This window comes from Rana temporaria, chromosome 1 (assembly GCF_905171775.1).
Source record: "Rana temporaria chromosome 1, aRanTem1.1, whole genome shotgun sequence".
Classification (NCBI taxonomy): Eukaryota; Metazoa; Chordata; class Amphibia; order Anura; family Ranidae; genus Rana; species Rana temporaria.
Window position 1 is genome coordinate 249568754 of NC_053489.1, and position 21198 is coordinate 249589951.

Consider the following 21198-nt stretch of genomic DNA (forward strand, 5'->3'; position numbering starts at 1 on the left):
TGCAGACTGATCCAAGTCTGGAGAAGCTCAGAAACTTGGCCTCCAGCCTACCTCTGAAGCCCAGAAGAAGCAAGCCTTTTATAACTGATGACTGCTCGGGGAGCTATTTATTGGTGAAGAATATTGTCAGAATTGGTCATGTGCCCTGGGTCCAACTGGCTTTGTCAGTCACATTGTTCTGTCATGAAGATGCTTGTCAATCACAATAAAAGATGCCAACCTGCTGAAAGAAAAAAAAAAAAAACTGTTGTCCCGATCCTGTCAATCACTCACTTTGAAACAAAGAAGGGGGGTCCACTGGATGACATTTACATTTTTGGTTGTAACATGACAAGATGTGGAAAATTTCAAGGGGTATGAATACTTTTTCAAGGCACTGTATGTCCAAAAATAACTTGCCAACGCTTGTTGCTGGTCCAATTATAAGCCAGCCTTTAGCGCCTTCTCTATAAAGGGAGCAATCCTCTGCAGCGATCTTTGAAATGCAATCCTCTGCTTTGTTCCCAGGATGACACGATTTCTCAATAGAACCAATCATCCCTGATATAGGAAAGAGAAAAAGTTTCACATGGCATAAGATTTTTTAAAACCAATATTCAGTTTTATTTGAAAATCATTACACTCACGTTTAAAAGTGTCACAACTGACACAAATAAATAAGCATAGGTTTTTAGTCAGGTAGGCTCTGGAAAAACACTCAAACAAGATTGGATATCGGCACACAAAGTATTTAATAGTTACAACATAATGACAGAACACACAATAATTGCAACATTTTATTTAATCACCAAAGCAATAACGGATAAGAAAAACAAATAGCTTCCTTTTTCATAGCGCTGTCATCCTGCTAATGTAACTATTTATTTTCTCAGTTTTGACAGAAGCAGTGATCTTTTAAAATCAATTATCCAGGCACGGATCACACTCCCCTCAAATGTTATTTTTTATCGGACCCCCTAAAACCATGGACGCCAGGTTAAGAACCCATGATCTAGTGCTTTCTTCCCCAAGCCCCTGACCTAACCCTTTTATTAATTGGAATTCAGTTCTCTCAATAATGGAGGCTAAGAATCACAGATGGGAGCTACCTTGGGCAGTCTGAATGTAAATGCAGTCTGCCTAGAAATGCCCATACTTCCAGACTGACATCCACCTGCCAAGGCATTTTCATATTTGCACCTCTTTCCCACTGCTTGCATCAAGGGAAATGGAATAAATCCCTTTTCAGTAAAGATTAAAGCTTGTAAGCAGGCTGAAATAGCCAGGTTCTGTCCTGGCAACAGGAGGGTAGGAGTTAATGCCTTTCCCAGTTCTTTGATCTCTTGGGAGATTTATCTGGGTCCGACCCACTGGTTCAGGGACAGGAGTCTGCACCAGGGAGAGCCTGGGATTAGAGAGCCGAGAGTTCCTAGAGGTATATGGCCTGCATCAGATCCGATGCCCATAAGGAAATGAGATCGATAACAACACCCACGAAGGACAGAAGGAGGTTGCTTATTACTATGTGGATGTAAAGTCATCAGAACCCAGGGTTTGCCCCAAAGACACCAGCCACTGAAAGATGTATTTCACGAAAACTAGATTCACAGGTATTCCGGGGCAGCATACAGCCTGTGATTAGTATTAGGAAAATAGGGAAGAAGTATGTTTTTGAATGTTGGAATTTGTAAACGCCTTTGCACTTTTCGAAGTAAAGTTTAGAATTACTTGTTAAACCTGGTCTGAAGTTAATGAAAGGGGCATAATGCAAGTTACCGATACATACAGTCTACAGAGTGGGTATTAAAAACACTGGGGTATGAAGTCATCAGGTGGAGTTGGAGTAGTGTAAAGATGCAAGTGGTTACTATGGGTAACAGAAGTTTAACAAGCAGCCTGTTGGTAGCATGTACAGTACCTGTTATAGGTGGAACGGCCTTTAGCAGTGAGGAAGATGTTGCTGGCAATCCGCCTGCCAGCGGTCTCCCATAGCTCAGGGAGCAGATTTGCACCACAGAGGTTTCCATCCCGTACAGAGGTATGAAAATTTAAGTGTCAATTTAGTTACACGTGTGAAGCTCGCACAAAGTTTACAACAAGATCCACTGAATTGTAGTGGCAAACGCTGGGCAGGTAGATGTGGACAAGGCTCGGCTCAATCCGCCTACCAGCAGTTGCTCTCCTCGTCAGCAGAAAAGAAGAGATTCTTTGCCAAACAGGCGTTCTTTGAGGAAGGTGAGAAAACCGGCCATATACTGGCACGGATTGCGAACTCCCATCAACGTTCACCTGAGATAGGGGCTATTAGAGCTAGGTCAGGAGGGGTAGTCTCTCAGCCAGACCAGATTATGCAGGAACTGGCGGGTTTCTATGAGGACCTGTACAGTTCCGGCGCGGCGTATACCCAGGAGGATCTGGAGTTATATTTGACTCAATTGACCTTCCCGGGACTGTCCGCTAATCAGCGTACTTTGCTGGAGAAACCGGTCACTGTTGAGGAATTGCAAGAGGCAGTCAGTGCCTTCCCTAACTGTAAAGCTCCGGGGGAGGATGGGCTGCCCATGGAGGTATACAAACAGTACTCGGGGGTGTTGCTGCCACAGCTCTTGCAGGTTTTTAACAGCGCCAGGGAGGGGGGGACTTTGCCCCCTTCCATGTCCAAAGCAAATATAGTATTGTTACTTAAGCCAGGCAAGGATCCCGTGGACCCGGGGGCCTACCGCCCCATTTCCTTATTACAGAGTGACGTTAAGATCCTGGCCAAGGTGCTCGCCATTCGGCTAAATGGGGTGGTGACTTCTATAGTACATGGAGACCAAGCCGGGTTCATGCCTAACAAATCGACGGAGGTTAATTTGAGAAGGCTGTTCCTTAATATACAGGCGCGGGCGGACAACATGGGCAGTAGGGCTTTATTAACCTTAGACGCAACAAAAGCCTTTGATAGTATTGATTGGAACTATCTCTGGACCGTGTTGCGGAAATTCGGATTTGGCCCTGTCTACATTTCCTGGGTGCGGCTGCTGTACAGCCAGCCGCAGGCGGCGATACGGACATTTGGCTCGTTGTCGGCGGGCTTTGCACTGAGGAGGGAGACGTGGCAGGGTTGTCCCCTGTCCCCCCTCCTCTTTGCCCTGGCTATTGAGCCACTGGCCATTAGTATCAGGGCTAACCCTCGCATCACCGGTTTTTGTTATGGCGACATGCAGGAAAAGGTGATGTTGTATGCTGACGACACGCTTCTTCTGCTGGGAGACACGGACTCCTCCCTTAGAGAGGCTATGATGGCAATCACAGAGTTTGGAAAATTCTCTGGCCTGCTCATAAACTGGGCAAAGTCAGCATTGCTTTTATTGGACGGCGATGACACACAAGTAATTAACTCTGTCTGCCCCATATCCATTACTTCATCCTTTAAATATCTAGGGGTACAGATAACGGCTCGGCCACGAGATTTCATACATCTAAATATTTCCCCCCTGTTGCTGCGGTTTAGGGACAAAGTTAAAACTTGGAAGGCCCTGCTTCTGTCGGTTGCTGGGAGGGTGAATCTTATCAAGCTGATACTCATGCCGCAACTATTATACTTTCTCCACAACACCCCCATGGTCATCCCCTTGAAAGTTTTTCATACAGTGAACAGTATTTTTCGTGGTCTCATCTGGAAGGATAAGAATCCTAGGATTAAGTTGGAACACCTGCAGAGACCTAAAGATAGCGGGGGATTGGCGTTGCCAAACCCCTGGCTATACTACTTGGCGGCCCAGATGCAGCAGCTGGTTGGCATGTTTCGGCCGACGGTGCGGTCCTCGGCTCAGAGGCTTATGGAGCACACCGTGGGCGGAGGTCCGATCCCTGAGGCGCTGGAGGCGCAGGCATTTGCTAGACCGCACAAGAAGCTCTCCACATTTAGTCTGATTCAGAAGATATGGAATAAGGTTAAATATGTCCAAAACGCGGAGGGTTACACGAAGTACAGTCCTATATGGCAAAATGACACGTACACTGAACTGGCTAAACTGCAGTCCGGTGCCAGGTGGAAACATTATGGGATTACACACCTTACCCACATATTCCGTAACGGGGTACTTCGCACGTTTCCGGAATTGCGGGAGGCGTTCGGCCTACCACAGTCCATGCACTTCTCATACATACAGTTGAGACACGCAGTGGCGGCACAGGGTCGCTCCTCTGAGTGGTGCCTGTCGCCGACCCCTGCTTTTGACCTTCTGGGGGATGCTGGGACGTCTAAGGGCTTTATCTCCCAATGCTATGCCATCCTGTTACAGTATGTGATGAAGCAGCATCCCCTGAAGATACGGGAAAGGTGGGAAGCAGATGCAGGGGACTTGGACGGTGAACAATGGGAGGAAATTTTTCAGGCAGTAGGCAAGTGCTCACTGAATGTCTCACAGAGGCTCACGCAATTGTACATTTTGTTATGAACCTACTATACCCCTCACAGACTCCATAGAATGAATCCACAGCTCGACCCTACCTGCACCAGGTGCAAGAGAGACCATGGAGATCTGATACATATGCTGTGGAGATGCCCAAAGCTCCACACGTATTGGGCGGGAGTCGTGAGTACCATCAATTCAGCATTTGGAGTGTCTCTTCCGCAGGACCCGAGGGCTTGTCTCTTGGGGGCTCTGGAGGAGTACGAATGGGAGGAGGCGGACAGGGAGGCGGTGCAAAGGGTCTTGTTCCAAGCTAGGAAGCTTATTATGGTTCACTGGAGGGCCGAGGCTCCTCTGACTCTAGCTGAATGGATCAATAACATTGGGATAGTGCTGAGGATGGAGAAGGTGATATATCAACACAGGGGTAATGCCCAAAAATTTGAGAAGTTATGGGCAAAGTGGCTGGATGTGCCGGGTCTGGCCCCTGTGGACCTGGTGATGGACAGGCTTCTGGGCATCAATATTGGGTGAGGTGGGCATTGAGCTAATTGTCGGGAGGGAAATGTTTGACTTGCTGGGGGGGGGGAGGGTTACCTCCTGTTCATAGATGTATTGTGAGTAGTGGTTATCTCATTGCAGCTCTTTATCTTTCCCCGCAATGTCAAGGGGACCTTGTATACCTTGTACCTCTGTAAACTAAATACAATTTTGTTGGATTAAAAAAAAGATGTGGACAAGGCTCAGCATGTCCCTCCTAAATACAAGTTGCAGGGAAGGTGTACATTGTCACAGGGACCCAAGAATTAACTGGAAAACAGTTGCAGTGCAAGTGTATACAGTGTACATTCATCTTTAGGAATAGAGGTCCAGCACAAAGCAAAAGGTACACCATTTGTATAACAGTGACCCAGTACAAAGACCCAGTACAAATTGCCTACCGTAACCAAAATAACCCACCCTGGGGTAGGCCTCTCATATAACCCTTGCTTGGCGCCCAATGAGAAGGGAAGCATGGAGGATGCGACAGCCCCTCTGTGAGCTTGATCTGCCCACCTACCCCTAAAAGTTTGTTAGAGAGGAGAGTGGAAAAAGAGTTTTGGTAGACACCTTGGGTGCAGGGCCGGCCTTTGGGGTGTGCGAGCTGTGCGGCCGCACAGGGCGCCATGGGCAACAGGGGCGGCGCGCGGCCATCACAGCTCGCAGAATGCGAGTCGCAGTCAGTTACTCACATGATCATCACAGGAGACCGACTCCTACGAGTCACAGCAGCAGGCGCTGCCAGGTCCCCCTGCCCTGGGACTGGGTGAAGAGCAACGCATCGACTGCGGCACTTGGAAAAAAATGGCTGCTGCCGGCCCCAACAGGCACACTGCGCATGCACCATCACTGCTCAGGAAAGCCCGAAAACGCTTGGCTATTCTCGGGCAGACGGCACATGTGCAGTGGCTTCTAAGCGCCGGGGGGCACCATTTTTATATGCAAAGCCGCACCGTCCACCGAAAGGTAAGTCACACTGAGCCCATGGCCCTGCATGCATCTACTTTTTTAGATAAAAAAGAAAAAGTATTTACTTTTTATAGCCAGCCTACACACAGAGGGGGAGGAGGATATAAGGGACTTAACATAAGAAAAAAAAAAAAAAAAGAAGTAAAATACAATAAAATAATATAATATATAAAAATAACATGTTTACTACATAATTGCATTGGTAATGGCAATTACATACATGTATGTAATGTATACATGTATGTAATTGCCATTACCAATGCAATTATGTAATAAACATATTTTTATTAATTATTTTATTGCATTTTACTCCTTTGTTATTTGTCTTATGTTAACCACTTCTGGACCGGAAGATTTTGCTGCTTAATGACCAGGCCCTATTTTGCGATTCGGCACTGCGTTAATTTAATGGAAAATTGCGCGGTTGTGCGACGCTGTACCCAAACGAAATTGACGTCCTTTTTTTCCCCACAAATAGAGCTTTCTTTTGGTGGTATTTGATCACCTGTGCGATTTTTATTTTTTGTGCTATAAACAAAAAAAAAAAAAGCGTCAATTTTGAAAAAACAATACTTTTCACTTTCTGCTATATAACATTCCCCAAAAAAATGTAAAAATCGAATTTTTTACCATTTTAGGCCAATTTGTTTTCTGCTACATATTTATGGTAAAAAAAATAAAAATCGCAATAAGCTTATTTTGATTGGTTTGCGCAAAAGTTATTGACCAGGGGGCAAGGGGTGAAGATGGGGGGGGGGCTAGAGGATTAGGTCGCACAGGGCGCCTGAACACCTAAGGCCGGCACTGCTTGGGTGAATAGTAAAGCCATTAATTGAAGAAGGTAAGAGAAGTTAAAGGCTTAGACATAGATGTCCATTTATGAAACAGAGAAAATAAGTGATCATTTATGTAGCTGAGAAGAGGAGCAGAGAACATGTTCTCCGCTTTTCATCACAACACATAACCGTTCTGTCACAAAACGGTCAGTTTATGAAACTGAGATCTGAAGATCCTACTGGCCGTTACTCTGAAAGATCTCCTTCCCAGATTCTCCAGCTCAAAGGTCGAGAATCTGGGAGAGAAGCTGGTGCGATTAGAGGAAGAAGACTTCCTATATATCAGCACCAGTGGGTTTAACATTATTATAAATAATGTACTATAGGTATATATATATATATATATATATATATATATATATATTTCTCAGCTGCAGAGTAGATAGTTTTCATCTGAGAACTGCCGAGAACTGAACCGAGAAAAAAAACGTCTGTTTAACAACTCCAATAGCGCACATAGACATAATTCATTCCACAAACGGAATCTCCCATCCCCGGTGGACGTCATATGACGTCCTGTACTTTGTGCGGTGATATCTGAATGATGCCTGCAGCTAGAGGCATCATTCAGATATCATTGTGTTCTGGCGGCGACCCTGCGCACCACAAGAATGATCATAGCGGCGGTTATTTTTTTACGATCTCATGCTTTCCAGCCCAGTAGCTCTCGCTCCGAAGCGAACGCATGTAAGTCCCGCCCACGTATGTAAACGTCGTTCAAACCACATATGTAAGGTATCGCCATGTGCATTATAGAGCGTGTGCAACAATTCTCTGTAACTATAAACTGGGAACCTGTAATTTTTTTCAAAGTGTCGCCTATGGAGATTTTTAAGTAACGAAGTTTGGCGCCATTCCATGAGTGTGCGCAATTTTAAAGCATGACAGGTTAGGTATCTATTTACTCGGCGTAACATCATCTTTCATATTTTACAAAAAAATTGGGCTAACTTTACTGTTTTGTTATTAATAAAACACATTTTTCCCCCCCAAAAAAAGGCGTTTGAAAGATTATTGCGCAAATACCGCGCAAGATAAAAAGTTGTAGTGACGGCCATTTTATTCCCTAGAGTGTCTGCTAAAAAAAACATATATAATGTTTGGGAGTTCCGAGTAATTTTCTAGCAAAACAATTATGATTTGTACATGTAGGAGAGAAGTGCCAGAATAGGCCCGGTATTGAGGTGGGTATAAAAGCCCTGTATTGAAGGGGTTAATAAACGTACACCATAGTGGGGAATTAAAAAATATTAAAACACTGATTTGGGTTGAGATGGATTTGAAAAAAATAAATAAAATTATAGCTTTGCTGATACACATTCCTGAGCTGATGCAGAACATACAGTATCTGAATACCAAGGAGTCCTCTTTGGTTTTATTTTGGGTAATGTATTTCCTTTGAGCTCACGTGGAGCATGTTTACATACCAGTAAGTGATCTTTGGTATTTTTGTTCCTCTAATTCAGTTCTGCAACTCAGGAGTTCTTTTTAACAAGCCAAACATGTTTGGTCAGTGGGGTTACCGGTTGACATTGAATTTTGTGAAAGCAGGTGCCGAGTATAAGGCTGTTATTACTTGAGCCAGTGTAGTGAATAGAGGTTGTAATGGCATATAACATCAACCCAGTGGAATGGTAACAAGGGTTCTCAAGTTAGCAGTCACGAATGGCTCCATGCCCATAAGGATTTTCCCTGACCCCAAATCATGGCCATTTCCTTTTTTTTTCCTCTCATTTCTCCAACAGATACGATGTCATAAAGATAAATGGGACTATGCAATAATTTTGATATTCACAATGCACTGCTAAATTGTAGGCTGTATACATAATTTTAAACACACACATATTTTACTTTGCCTATAATAAAAGAGACTAATAGCCAGATTCAGGTAGAGATACGCCGTCGTAACTCCGAATCTGCACCGTCATATATTTAAGCGTATTCTCAAACTGAGATACGCTTAAATATTGCTAAGATACGACCGCCAGCGCCGTCGTATCTTAGCTGTCTATTTACGCTGGCCGCTAGGGGCCTGTACGCTGATTTACGCCTAGAATGCGTAAATCAGCGAGATACGTCTATTCACAAACGTAAGCTTGCCCGTCGCAGTAAAGATACGCTGTTTACATAAGGCGTTTTCAGCCGTAAAGATAAACCACCAAATTTCGAATTTAACATTTTTTACGTCGTTTGCGTAAGTCGTCCGTGAATGGGGCTGGGCGTAATGTACGTTCACGTCGAAACCAATGAGTCTTTGCGGCGTAATTTGGAGCATGCGCACTGGGATACATCCACGGACGGCGCATGCGCCGTTCGTTCAAAACGTCATTTACGTGGGGTCATGCTTTATTTACATAAAACACGCCCACCTCTTCACAATTTGAATTAGGCGCGCTTACGCCGGCACATTTATGCTACGCCGCTGTAACTTAGGACGCAAGTGCTTTGTGAATACAGCACTTGCCTCTCTAACTTACGGCAGCGTGGCGTATACGAGATACGCTACGCCTGGCTAACGTTAGGCACGTCTACCTGAATCTGGCTATAAGTAAATTTGCCCATTTTTCTCTTTCCTCATAGTTGTAGCTCCTAATGTGTGCTCTTGTTGCCCCTCGCAAACTGGTGGGTGTGCTACAAATTCAGTCAGGTACCTACTATTTTTTTTTTTAAATAAAGTTTTTTTATTATTCTGTAGAAAAATAAAACAGCAGAACATTGGTACAACTATGGCAAGCAGTTATTGGCAGATTTATAATATATATTATATAAATAAGAGCGTTGTCTAGCTAGCAAATGTTAGAACCCCGAGGGGGGGGGGTCCTTCCGTGAACTACGGCATCACATAGACTAACAGTAGTATCAACAGGGTCTCTAGTAGGACATGTAGCGTACCGTACCGTGAGAGTGATGCCTCATTTAACTTTCCATAACACACTGTAAAAATACTCAGAAAAGTGAGAGGGGGAGAAAGGGGGAAAGAAGAACAGAACAAAAAGAGAAGAGAAAGGGGGAGACCAGGGAGACCAAATGAGCAATCAAATAAGGAGGGGAAGTACCTCTTAGTTTCGACCGCCGGATCAAGAGGGATCCTCCCGACAACGCCACCGCTCCCAGACACTGTCGTGGTCGTCTAGCCTATCTCGCAGTCTTGCCGTCATTTTTTCCATTATCTCAACGTCCTTTACCCTGGCAAAAAGGGCTTCCTGTGTGGGGGGGGGGGGCGCAGTCCTCTTCCAGTGGAGGGCTATCAAGCACCTTGGCGCTGTGAGAACATGCCTAAGCAGTTTTTTATAGGGTTTAGCTAGCTTCGGCTGGAAGAGACCTAAGAGGAAGAATTTGGGGGTCCAGGGTATGGGTGTCTCGAATAGTCGGGTCAGTAATTGTTGCGTCGAGGTCCAGAACGGGACTATCAAGGGGCATGTCCAATAGATGTGGAAAAGCGTGCCTCTGGCTTGCTGGCACCGCCAGCAGCGATCGGAAGTAGAGGGATAGACTTTATTGAGTACGTCCGGAGTCAGGTACCAAAAGAAGAGAATTTTGTAGGAATTTTCCTTATAGAGGGTACATATGGAGCTCTTAGCCACCTGACTCCAGACCGCCCTCCACGCCTCCTCCGGGATCTCCTCACCCAGCTCCTTCTCCCAGCTGAGCATATAGGGATGTTTACCCTGGACCTGCATGGAGCGGCCATTCAGGATCCGGTATATGTCGGATATCAGTCCTCTACGTGAGCGGCCCTCTAGTATAACGCGCTCAAATGGGGAAGGGGCTAGCTTCACATTTGCGTTCCAGAGGAGACTGTTGGGGTGTACGGGTGCTAACCAGATTTTCTCCATCTCCGTCCACCTATTGTATGACCTCTGTGGGAACCAGGACACAATTACTTGCAGTTGGGCAGCCAGGTAATATCTAACCAGGTCAGGGAACGACAGGCCCCCATCATAACCGAGCGCGCGAGACTGTGTCTCCCGTAGTTCCATACATAGCGCAGTAGGACGGCCTGGAGTTTACGTAAGTGACTATAGGGAATAGAGATCAGTAGGGTCTGGAATAGATATAATAGTTTAGGGAGGATGACCATTTTAACGGATGCGATGCGCCCTAAGAGAGAGATTTGGTGGGTCTTCCATTTTTGCAGTAGTTCCCTAATAGATTTGAGGGGGAGGGGGAATTGGAGTGGTATAGGGAGTTAAAGGACGGGGTGATGTTCACCCCCAGGTATTTCAGACTCTGACGCTCCCAGTTGTATGGGAACTCTGATTGCAAGTGGAGCAGTTCGGCCTCTGGGATATTAAGCGGGAGGGCCATGGATTTGGAAGCGTTTGTTTTATAGCCCGAAAGGGCGCTGTATTTGTCGAGTTCGGCGTGTAGGTTGGGCAATGAGATTCTGGGTTGGCTCAGGGTAAGGATGATGTCATCCGCAAAAAGGGATATCTTAAATTCTCTACCTCGGACGGAAATACCTTGAATATCCAGGTTTCTCCGAATGGTCGCCACTAGGGGTTCGACGCAAAGGGCGAATAGCAATGGGGAGAGCGGGCATCCCTGCCTCGTTCCATTGGTAATCGGGAAGGAAGGCGATGTGGCGAACTGAGTTTTGACCTGCGAAGTGGGATTAGTATAGAGATGTTGGATCGCGTGTAGGAAAGGTCCCCTGAACCCTATATAACCTAAGGTGGCGAGCATAAAAGGCCAGCCAAGGCGGTCAAACGCCTTTTCCGCGTCGAGGCTTAGGAGCAGGGATTCCATGTTGTCCCTATTGGCTACGTCGATCAGGTCAATGACCTTTCTTGTGTTGTCGCCTGCTTGGCGGAGGGGGACAAAGCCCACCTGGTCTTTATGGATCAAAGAGGGAAGTATCACATTCAGGCGTTTCGAGAGGAGTTTTGTAAAAATCTTTAAGTCTGTGTTCAGTAGAGCTATAGGCCTATAACTGGCGCATGAGGAAGGGTCCTTAGGGATCAGGGTGAGATGGGAGCACTGCATGTCAGTCGGGAATGGCGTCTGGTGAAGAAAAGCATTTTAGAGTTTGGTCATATATGGGAGCAGCAGGGGGAGAAAGGTTTTATAGTATTCGTAAGGCAGTCCGTCTGGCCCGGGGATTTGTGGGTAGGGAGGTCCTTTATTGTTGTCGTGAGTTCCTCTCCGGTAATGGGGGCATTAAGAGCGTACAGGTCCGACTCCGGCAGGCGGGGAATTCCCGTCTGCTCTAGATATTGTGTCATTCTGTCCACTAGGTCAGGTTGGGGAGGTTTATGTGGTATTTCCGGTTTGTTGTATAAGTCAGTGTAGAAGTCCGCAACCTACTAGTATTTTAATGCTGTTGGAGCTAAATGAAAATTGATTTAATAGATATAGTGATTACTGACGTTATGTAAAGGAAATTTAACGCGACCCCCCTCACCCTATACCTGAACACAGCGTTGGACAGACACACCTGGAGCTCTAGAAATGGACTCTACTTAAGGTAAATGAAAAGGGTTAGGCAAAGGTACGGTAACTCCTTACAGCTAACACAGTACGGACACAAGCAATTTCAAATCGTAAAACAAGTCATCTGTCTAAATTACTTTTCAGTGAGAACAGTATAGAGCTACAGTCCTATTAATGAGGTCCATTCATTTTGTCAGAGTGATCACTCCCATTTGGAACTATTTGTAATCCCAAGGTAAATTAAACTAGTTGATCCCCATACGCTTAACAATGGAAAAGTTAAACACCATCAAAAAAGGGAGACGCCATCAAAGATTGATTCACTGATTCCATCTTCGATGGTGTCTGCCTTGACTAATTGCGGCCTATACATTTTTAGGCCTTTCCATCTGTATCCACAGGTAATTATTATTTTTATTATTCTTTGGATTTCTGTTTATGGTTTAGACATTTTCTAGTCATTATTTGATGTCTGTATCTCTTGTGTTTTTTCATACATATATATTGTGTACTAGAATATCTTTTGTATTTGTTTTTATATTCATACTATCATTATTTTCTCTTGTTTTAGTAGTGCTTGACAAACTCCTAAAGAAGCCAATTTATAATGGCGAAAAATGTTGAGAAACTTGTCTGTATGCATATCTAAAAAAAACGCATTTTACGCTGTAGATGGATTTTATATTCCATCATGAATTTCTATTTTTTGTAATAATAAAATGTATTTTTGATATATATATCTTGTGTTTTTTTTGCACCTTTAAATACCCATTCCATATTTTTTCTTAAATTTCTCTTTAAAAGGGATGTGGTGCCTATGACTTACAGATGACAGGTATTATTTAAAAATTGTGGTAACTAACCTCAGAGAAGTAAATCTCTGAAATTAGTAATTTCTCTAAATTAGTAGTTTTATTAAAAAAGTTAAAGAAATGTTTTAGTATAAAAAAAAAAAAAAATCCATGGAAAGCAATGTCTCTTATGATTAGTATTTTTTTTAAATATAAATATGACTTTTATTTGGAGGCTCTCTAGAGCTCAGTCTATTGTATTTGTAGTTAAGACATCCCTGTGGTCTTGTTACTGTAAAGTGTTAATCTGTCATTTACCAGACCTGTCATTAATCATAATTGATTTGGACACAAAGTAAGTAACAAGTAAATGAGGAGGTAATAAGCTCTTGAGACTACAAAAGATTGCAATTTTACACCTGCTTCTGATGAGTCCCGTGATACCAAGAGCCAAAGCACTAAGCAGCCACCCTGTTTGCTGAGTTTGCATGTTGTAATTACAGCCTGTGCATCCTGTATTTATGCCTATGTAGAACATTCAATTAAATTGACTTACATGATATTACAATGATAACAGAGATACTGTGAGTCAGTATTCTGGAATCATTAGAAGAAACACATTTAGTGACAACCAGATGGCTCCATAGCTCAGGGGTTAGAGCACTGGTCTTGTAAACCAGGGGTCGCGAGTTCAAATCTCGCTGGGGCCTTCATCTGTATTTTTTTTCCCCTATGAGTATTAAATTATTCACATGCGGCTATCGTTATTGTTGCACTTGTACCGTTGTAAATATATGTCTTTTTTATACCAAACACAATGCTTCCTCTTCTATGACTAATCATGCCAAATTGAATTATTAAACAATAAATCACCTGGTTAATGCAACCAAATTCATACATGTATATATAATTTCCCCTGTGATGTTTGTGGTTTAATAAGTACACTGTCATGTCCTAAAAAACATTTTCATTTATAGCCAGGTCCGGCATTAATCAGATATACAGTATATGAGCGAGATGGTTCCTTGGGAACGCAGGGACCAGAGAGTTCCATTGCAACACTGATCCCTGCTGGTTGTTTTTGGAAAAGCACAGAGACTACTTGAATTTCTGCTTTCCGATGAAAACCTAGGTTGCTGGATGATCAACTGCACCAAAATGTGTCAAATTGGGTCTTACATAAATATCGGTGATACAAATTAATGATTGAAAATATTATATTTGATTCCAAATATTTTATTGAAATTTTTGAATAAGAACAAAAATGAATATAACAAATTCACATTGTGTAACAAACGATAATGGATGCAATAAATACCATAGATAGCATTGAATAATCAGATTAATAACTTTGCTATATATAGTAAGTTGTACAGAAAAGGGGGGGAAAGAAAAGAAAGAAAAAAAAAAGAGGGGGGGGTAGGGAAAAAGAGGGGAAGTGAAGAGAAGTGGGATAGAAATCATGCAATACATTGTGAAATAAAACTAGAACATACAAGATAGCAATCAATCTGAGAATGTTATGAAGAAGCATTAGATAAGCGACAAAATTCTGCAGTAACCTTAAAATTCAGCCAACACGCCCATTTATCATAAAATTTAGTGGGAGTGTCTTTCGTCTGACAGATTAGATTTTCCATGTCGGCAATATGTTAAATTTTTCTCAGCCATTCAGATACGGAAGAGGGAGTTCGATTTTTCCAATGAATAGGAATGCATAGCTTAGCGGCATTAATAAGATGTGGTAGGATTGATTTTTTATAAGCAGATTGCGATAGAGAACTATGGTGTAATAAATATTGAGCAGCTGTAAAATTAGGGACAAAAGTTGTAATGTGAGAGATTAAATCATGAACGTCTTTCCAGAATGGTTGTATGCAGCTACAGTCCCACCAAATGTGTAATAGTGTACCACGTTCAGATTCACAACGCCAACATAAAGGTGTGGAATTGGGAATAAACTTGTGAGTAACAACTGGAGTCCTGTACCATCTAGAATACACTTTGAAACTGTTCTCTTGTATCAGGACATTCAAGGAACTCTTGTGTATGTGAATGAATATACGCTTCCATTCTTCATTTGAGAGGGATATATTAAGATCCCTTTCCCATATTTGAGTAGTGTAATCACTTTTAGGGTCAAATGCAGAGAAAAAAAGGGTGTAGATAGAAGAAATCAGGTGTCTTTGAGGGGAAGATTTAATACATAGATTCTCAAAAGGTGTCTTAGTCTTGTACCAATCTATTACCAGGAAATAGAACAGTCAGGGTATTTAAGTATATATGCGTCAAAAGAGAGAAGGCGACCTTTCTCAAAAAAGGATTCTGCCCTAACAGATTCATACAAGTGTGAAAAAGAGCTGCGAAGTCTAAAACATTTTATAGGGATGTCAGGATTATGGTTGAGTGGAGTTAAAGGGCCAGGAATAGAGGCAATATTACAATTTTTACATAAGGACCTAAAAATTTGTAAGGTTGGGTTGGTCAGAGGATGAGTGGTGATGATGCGGGGTATCCTGCGGGAGCTAATCCAAGGCAAGTGACATAAAGGTAGCGGAGAAAATGATCCTTCTAGTTTAACCCATGCCTTGGTCTTAATATGCAAGTGACAGTCAATAATACGTGTTAAGTGGCAAGCCCAATAATACTTTCGGACGTCTGGTAAACCGATTCCACCCAAATGTTTAGGGATAATCAATCTCTCCCAACTGATCCTGGGTTGTTTGGAAATCCAAATAAATTTTAAGCATGTCTTTTTGAACGTGGTAAAGAAGGAGGCCGGTAATTTAATAGGGATAGTCTGCAAAAGATAAATAATTCTGGGTAGTATGTTCATTTTTATTATAGCGGCTCTACCGAACCAAGAGAAAAACCCTTTATCCCAATTTTGTATGTCAGTCTGAATAGTTTTAAGTGTTGGAAGAAAGTTTAGAGCATATAGATCCCGTAAATTCGAAGGCAATTGGATTCCAAGGTAAGTGATGGATACGTCTTCCCAGCCAAAAGGGAAATTCCTTTTACAAAGGGAAATCGCATCATTAGGTAAGGATACGTTTAATGCTTTAGATTTGTCAAAATTGATTTTTAAGTTAGACAGTAAATTAAAAAATTAAAAATCCTTCAACAAATTTGGTATCGTTATAATAGGGTTTACAAGAAATAATAAAATATCATCTGCGTACGCAGCCAGCTTATATTGTGTTGCATTGATCTCAATACCTTTAATGTCAGGATTATTCCGAATCTTACAGAGAAAGGGTTCTAAAATAAGAATAAAGATTATAGGTGATAGAGGACAACCCTGTCGTGTCCCGTTTGACACAGAGAAGGCGTCCGACAGGCACCCGTTGATTTTAATTCGAGCAGTAGGAGAAGAATACAGAGCAAGTATATACTGGAGCATTCTATCTTGGAATCCCAAAGCTCGTAAGGCTTCAGTCGAACGCCTTCTCTGCGTCAAGAGACAGGAAAAAAAACAGGAGTTTGTGATGAAGTCAACCAATGGTGAACGCTAATGGCTTTTAGAGTGTTGTCTCTAGCTTCTCTACCAGGAACAAAAGCGACTTGGTCCAAGGACACTAAGTTTGGGAGTAATGGCAATATTCGATTAGCAATAATTTTCGCATATAGCTTAACATCAACATTTAAAAGGGATATAGGCCTATAGTTGGAAACTAACGAGATGTCTTTATTAGGTTTCGGTATCATGGATATGTGAGCTTCAAGAAGGTACCTACTATAAAGAGGGGAATCTGGGAGAGAATTAAAGGAATTTAGGAAGTAAGGCATAAGAGAATCAGGAAAGGATTTGTAATAGCTCACAGAAAGGCCGTCTGGTCCAGGGCATTTACCAGTTTTTAATTGTTTAAGGGCAATGAGAGATTCATTCAATTCAAGTGGCCTATCTAAAGCGTTCGCTGTGTCCGAATCAATTGGGTCAGGGCTAAATTCTTTTAGAAAATCAATAATTAATGTTTTCCTGTCCATATTCTGAGTAGATGTCGAGGGGTTTGGTAAATTATATAATTTAGAGTAAAAGGAGCGAAAATGACTAGCAATTTCCGTGGAAATACAAATTGTTTTACCTTAAGGATCAGTGATAGAGTGAATAGTATTGGCAGTTTTTTGGGATTTGATAGATCTAGCCAGTAATCTACCGGACTTATTTCCTGATTCATAAAAAAGTTTTTGTGTGAAAGCGAGATTACGTTTAGATTTTTCTCCCAATACATTAAGTAAGTCTTCTCTAGCGTTAATGAGCTCATGGAATGTATCAACGGCTAAGGTTCGTTTGTGCTTATTTTCAAGAGAGTGAATTCTATCGGAAAGCAATTTGATTGATGATTGACTGTCTCTATTTCTTTTTGCAGCCATGGAAATAAGTTCACCCCTAACCACACACTTATGAGCAAGCCAAAGTGTAAGTGGGTGGATTTCAGCAATATTATATTTGGATCAAACGTTTACACATTAATTGTAAATTAATTATTGGTACAATAAATAATTATCCTGTAGCTGTTGACGTTTTTGTAAACCCTTTTATCTCATCTTCTAAAAACAGTAAAAATATTAGACTTCTACCTAAAAGATGCAACAAAATGTACTTTACATTAAAGGGAAAATATAGGGCAGAAAAAAAACATTTTCAGGCTGCGATAAGGTTAACAGATTTTCAAAATGAAATACAGTTCCAATTCTGGAAAAAGAAGGAGATGTTCAAGGTACAAGGAGGAAATGCACTGGGAGCCAGGGACAGTGCTACCTATAGGTAGGCACCGGCTTAGAGCACACATCAGTCAGGGGCGCCGGAGGTGCCTCCTCCTCATTGACTGGCTGTGTGGGTTAGGTACAGACTAAGGCCCAGATTCACAACGGAGTTACGACGGCGTATCTCCGGATACGCCGTCGTAACTCTGAGTTGTGTGGTCGTATCTATGCGCCTGATTCATAATCAGTTACGCATAGATTTCTATTAGATCCGATCGGCGTAAGTCTTTTACGCCGTCGGATCTTTACTGCATATTTACGCTGGCCGCTAGGGGCGTGTACGCTGATTTATGCCTAGAAATATGTAAATCAGCTAGATACGCGAATTCACGAACGTACGCCTGGCCGACGCAGTACAGATACGCCATTTACGTTAGGCTTTTCCCGGCGTAAAGTTACCCCTGCTATATGGTGGCGTACATGCGGCGTACCAATGTTAAGTAAGGACGTTGTTCCCGCGTTGAATTTTGAATATTTTACGTTGTTTGCGTAAGTCGTCCGTGAATGGGGCTGGACGTCATTTACGTTCACGTTGAAACCAATACGTCCTTGCGGCGTACTATGGAGCAATGCACACTGGGATATTCCACAGACAGCGCATGCGTTCGTGAAAAACTTCAATCACGGCGGGTCACAAGTTATTTACATAAAACGCGCCCCCCTGTTCCAAATTTGAATTAGGCGGGCTTACGCCGGCCTATTTACGCTACGCCGCCACAACTTACGGAGCAAGTGCTTTGAGAATACAGCACTTGCCCGTCTAAGTTGCGGAGGCGTAGCGTAAATAGGATACGCTACGCCGGAACAAAGATACACCGATCTACGAGAATCTGGCCCTGAGAAGGAAAGGGGTCTTCTGGCTGCAAGAAGCTCCATGTCTGCCTTTAGGCGGGCAGATGGTGGCGTGAGAAAGGGGTCAAACAGCTCTGGTGAGTGGCCATCTTTATCCTGAGCACTCGTGGTGGATTTATTCACTTATGGACTTTATGCTTTGTAGCAGCCCCATTGGCTTTGAGTAAATAACGAGAGGAGAACTTCTGACGGGTGCAGTACTTTGATTTATTTTGCCTCAAAGGTGTGCATTAAGGTTGAACACCACAGAGGTTAATCTTTTAACTCCTTAAATGGCACAAGCACCCAAAGAATCATAAGTACCGATTGCACCGTGAAAACTGTAAAATGACATACAATACATTCGTTTACAGAGATCACCAAAAAGGGGGTTACAACAGAATTACAAATGTGGAGTTACAAAGTGGCAGTGGCGTAGCATGTGGGGGCAGGGGACAGTTGCCCCAGGTGCAAAATTTAGAGGGGCACATCGGCAGGTTACCTGCAGCTCTTCTCCTGCGCGTTGCAGTCTAGGAGACTGTGAGCTCTTCCGCTCCGCTATGAGAAAGAAGTTGCGGTGCCAGGGCCGGCCTTAGGTGTTCAGGCGCCCTGTGCAAGCTAATTATTTTCTTATGTTAAGTCCCTTATATGCTCCTCCCCTTCGGTGTGGAGGCCGGTTCTAAAAAGTAAATACTTTTTATTTTTATCTGAAAAAGTAGGTGCATGCAGGGCCAGGGGCTTAGTGTGACTTACCTTTCGGTGGACGGTGCGGCTTTGCATTTAAAAATGGTGCCGCCCGGCGCTTAGACGCCACTGCGCATGCACCGTCTGCCCGAGAATAGCCAAGCGTTTTCGGGCTTTCCCAAACAGCGGCGGCGCATGCGCAGTGTGCCTGTCGGGGCCGGCAGCAGCCATTTTTCAGGTGCCGCAGCCGATGCGTTGCTCTTCACCCAGTCCCAGGCAGGAGGACCTGACAGCGCGCAGGGGGACCTGGCAGCGCCTGCTGCTGTGACTCGTAGGAGTCGGATTCCTGTGATGATCATGTGAGTAACTGACTGCGACTCAAATTCTGCGAGCTGTGATGGCCGCACGGCGCCCCTGTTGCCCATGGCGCCCTGTGCGGCCGCACAGCTCGCACACCCCAACGGCCGGCCCTGTGCGGTGGAGTTCCGGCTTGAGCTTCAGTGGTGACACTGACAGCAGTGAGTAAATGTACACTGAAGACCATCCATGATGATCCCAGGTATTGTGACTGTGCGGAGACTGGGGGGGGGGGGCAGGTCAGTATAGAAATCAGGTAGGTCAGTGTAGTGGTCAGTGTAGGAATCAGGTAGGTCAGTTTAGTGATCAGGTAGGTCGGTGTAGGAATCAGGTTGGTCAGTACTACTGTACTAGAGGAGGGGACTCAGAGTGCTAAAAATCTGTGGGTTAGGGGGCGCAAATCTCTTGCCCTGCCCCGGGCGCTGACAACCCACGCTACGCCACTGCCAAGTGGTGTTTATTATCTGCACACATACATATAAATTAACATTAAACATTTAACATCTAAAGAAACATGACTATGGGGGGGGGGGGGTATTTACTATAGTGCTGCGGCGCGAGTTGCCACAAATTGGCACTAAAACAGTATTCACTATAGTGCTGGAGAGAAAATACTCTCAAAATCGAATTTACTATAGCTCCCAGAATCCAAATTGCGCCCAAATCCTTACTCTACTATAGAGGCTGGAGAATTGCACATGGAAATAATGTTTAGAGCATGATATAATTGCCTAAATGGTACTGAGATATATGTAAAGATAATCTGCTTTTAAACTGTGCGAAAAAGTGATTTCTACACTGAAATATCTTTAAAAGTCTAAGGCCCCGTACACACGGTCGGACAAAACCGATGAGAATGGACTGAGGTTTAGTTTCATCGGTCCAAACTGACCGTGTGTATAGCCCATCGGTCTGTTTTCCTTCGGTCCAAAATTTTAAAACATGCTTCAAAACCGAACCGATGGACCGCTGCCCGATTGGTCCAAACCGATGGTTAGTACAGAAAAGCATTGGTTCAAAACCTGCGCATGCTCAGAATCAAGTCGACGCATGCTTGGAAGCATTGAACATCGTTTTATTCAGCATGTCGTGTGTTTTTTTTTTTAACAGAAAAGTTTTTATTAAGAAAATAAAAAATAAAACAAAAGATAAATCAACAAACTGTGGTACAGCAATGTTCGATATCTTAAGGGGTATTACATACAGACATATTGCATAGTAGGTACAGAGTAACACACTGGAGGTAGATCTGAGCGGGTCTGGGTCGGGTCGTCGGACAGGGCGAGGGTCAGCTAGTTAGGCTGCAGGACTTTGTGTAGTGTCTTCACCCACCGAAGGGGGGGGAAGCTCTCCCCCACCACTCGGCTGGAGGAGAAGCACCCTGGATCCCCAGGGCGCGCAGTGACAGGTATTATACAGAGAGTGCCCTAGCCGTTACCCACGCTCCCCAGACTTTGTCAAATTTCTGAGGGCACTTGCGGCCCATGTATGTCAGCTTGTAGAGAGGTAGAACGGAGTCTACCAGTGTGAGCCACTGAGTCACTGTGGGGGGGGGGGTTGCCAGCTTCCATTGCCGTAACAGCGTTTTCCTGGCATAGACACAGAGAAAGA

General features: G+C 43.7%; 1 non-coding gene across 1 annotated transcript; it reads left to right on the forward strand.

Moving 5' to 3' along the window:
* Positions 1-13585: 13585 nt before the first annotated feature.
* On the forward strand, positions 13586-13658 carry TRNAT-UGU. Its single transcript has one exon. It is a non-coding gene; the product is annotated as a tRNA-Thr (tRNA).
* Positions 13659-21198: the final 7540 nt, after the last annotated feature.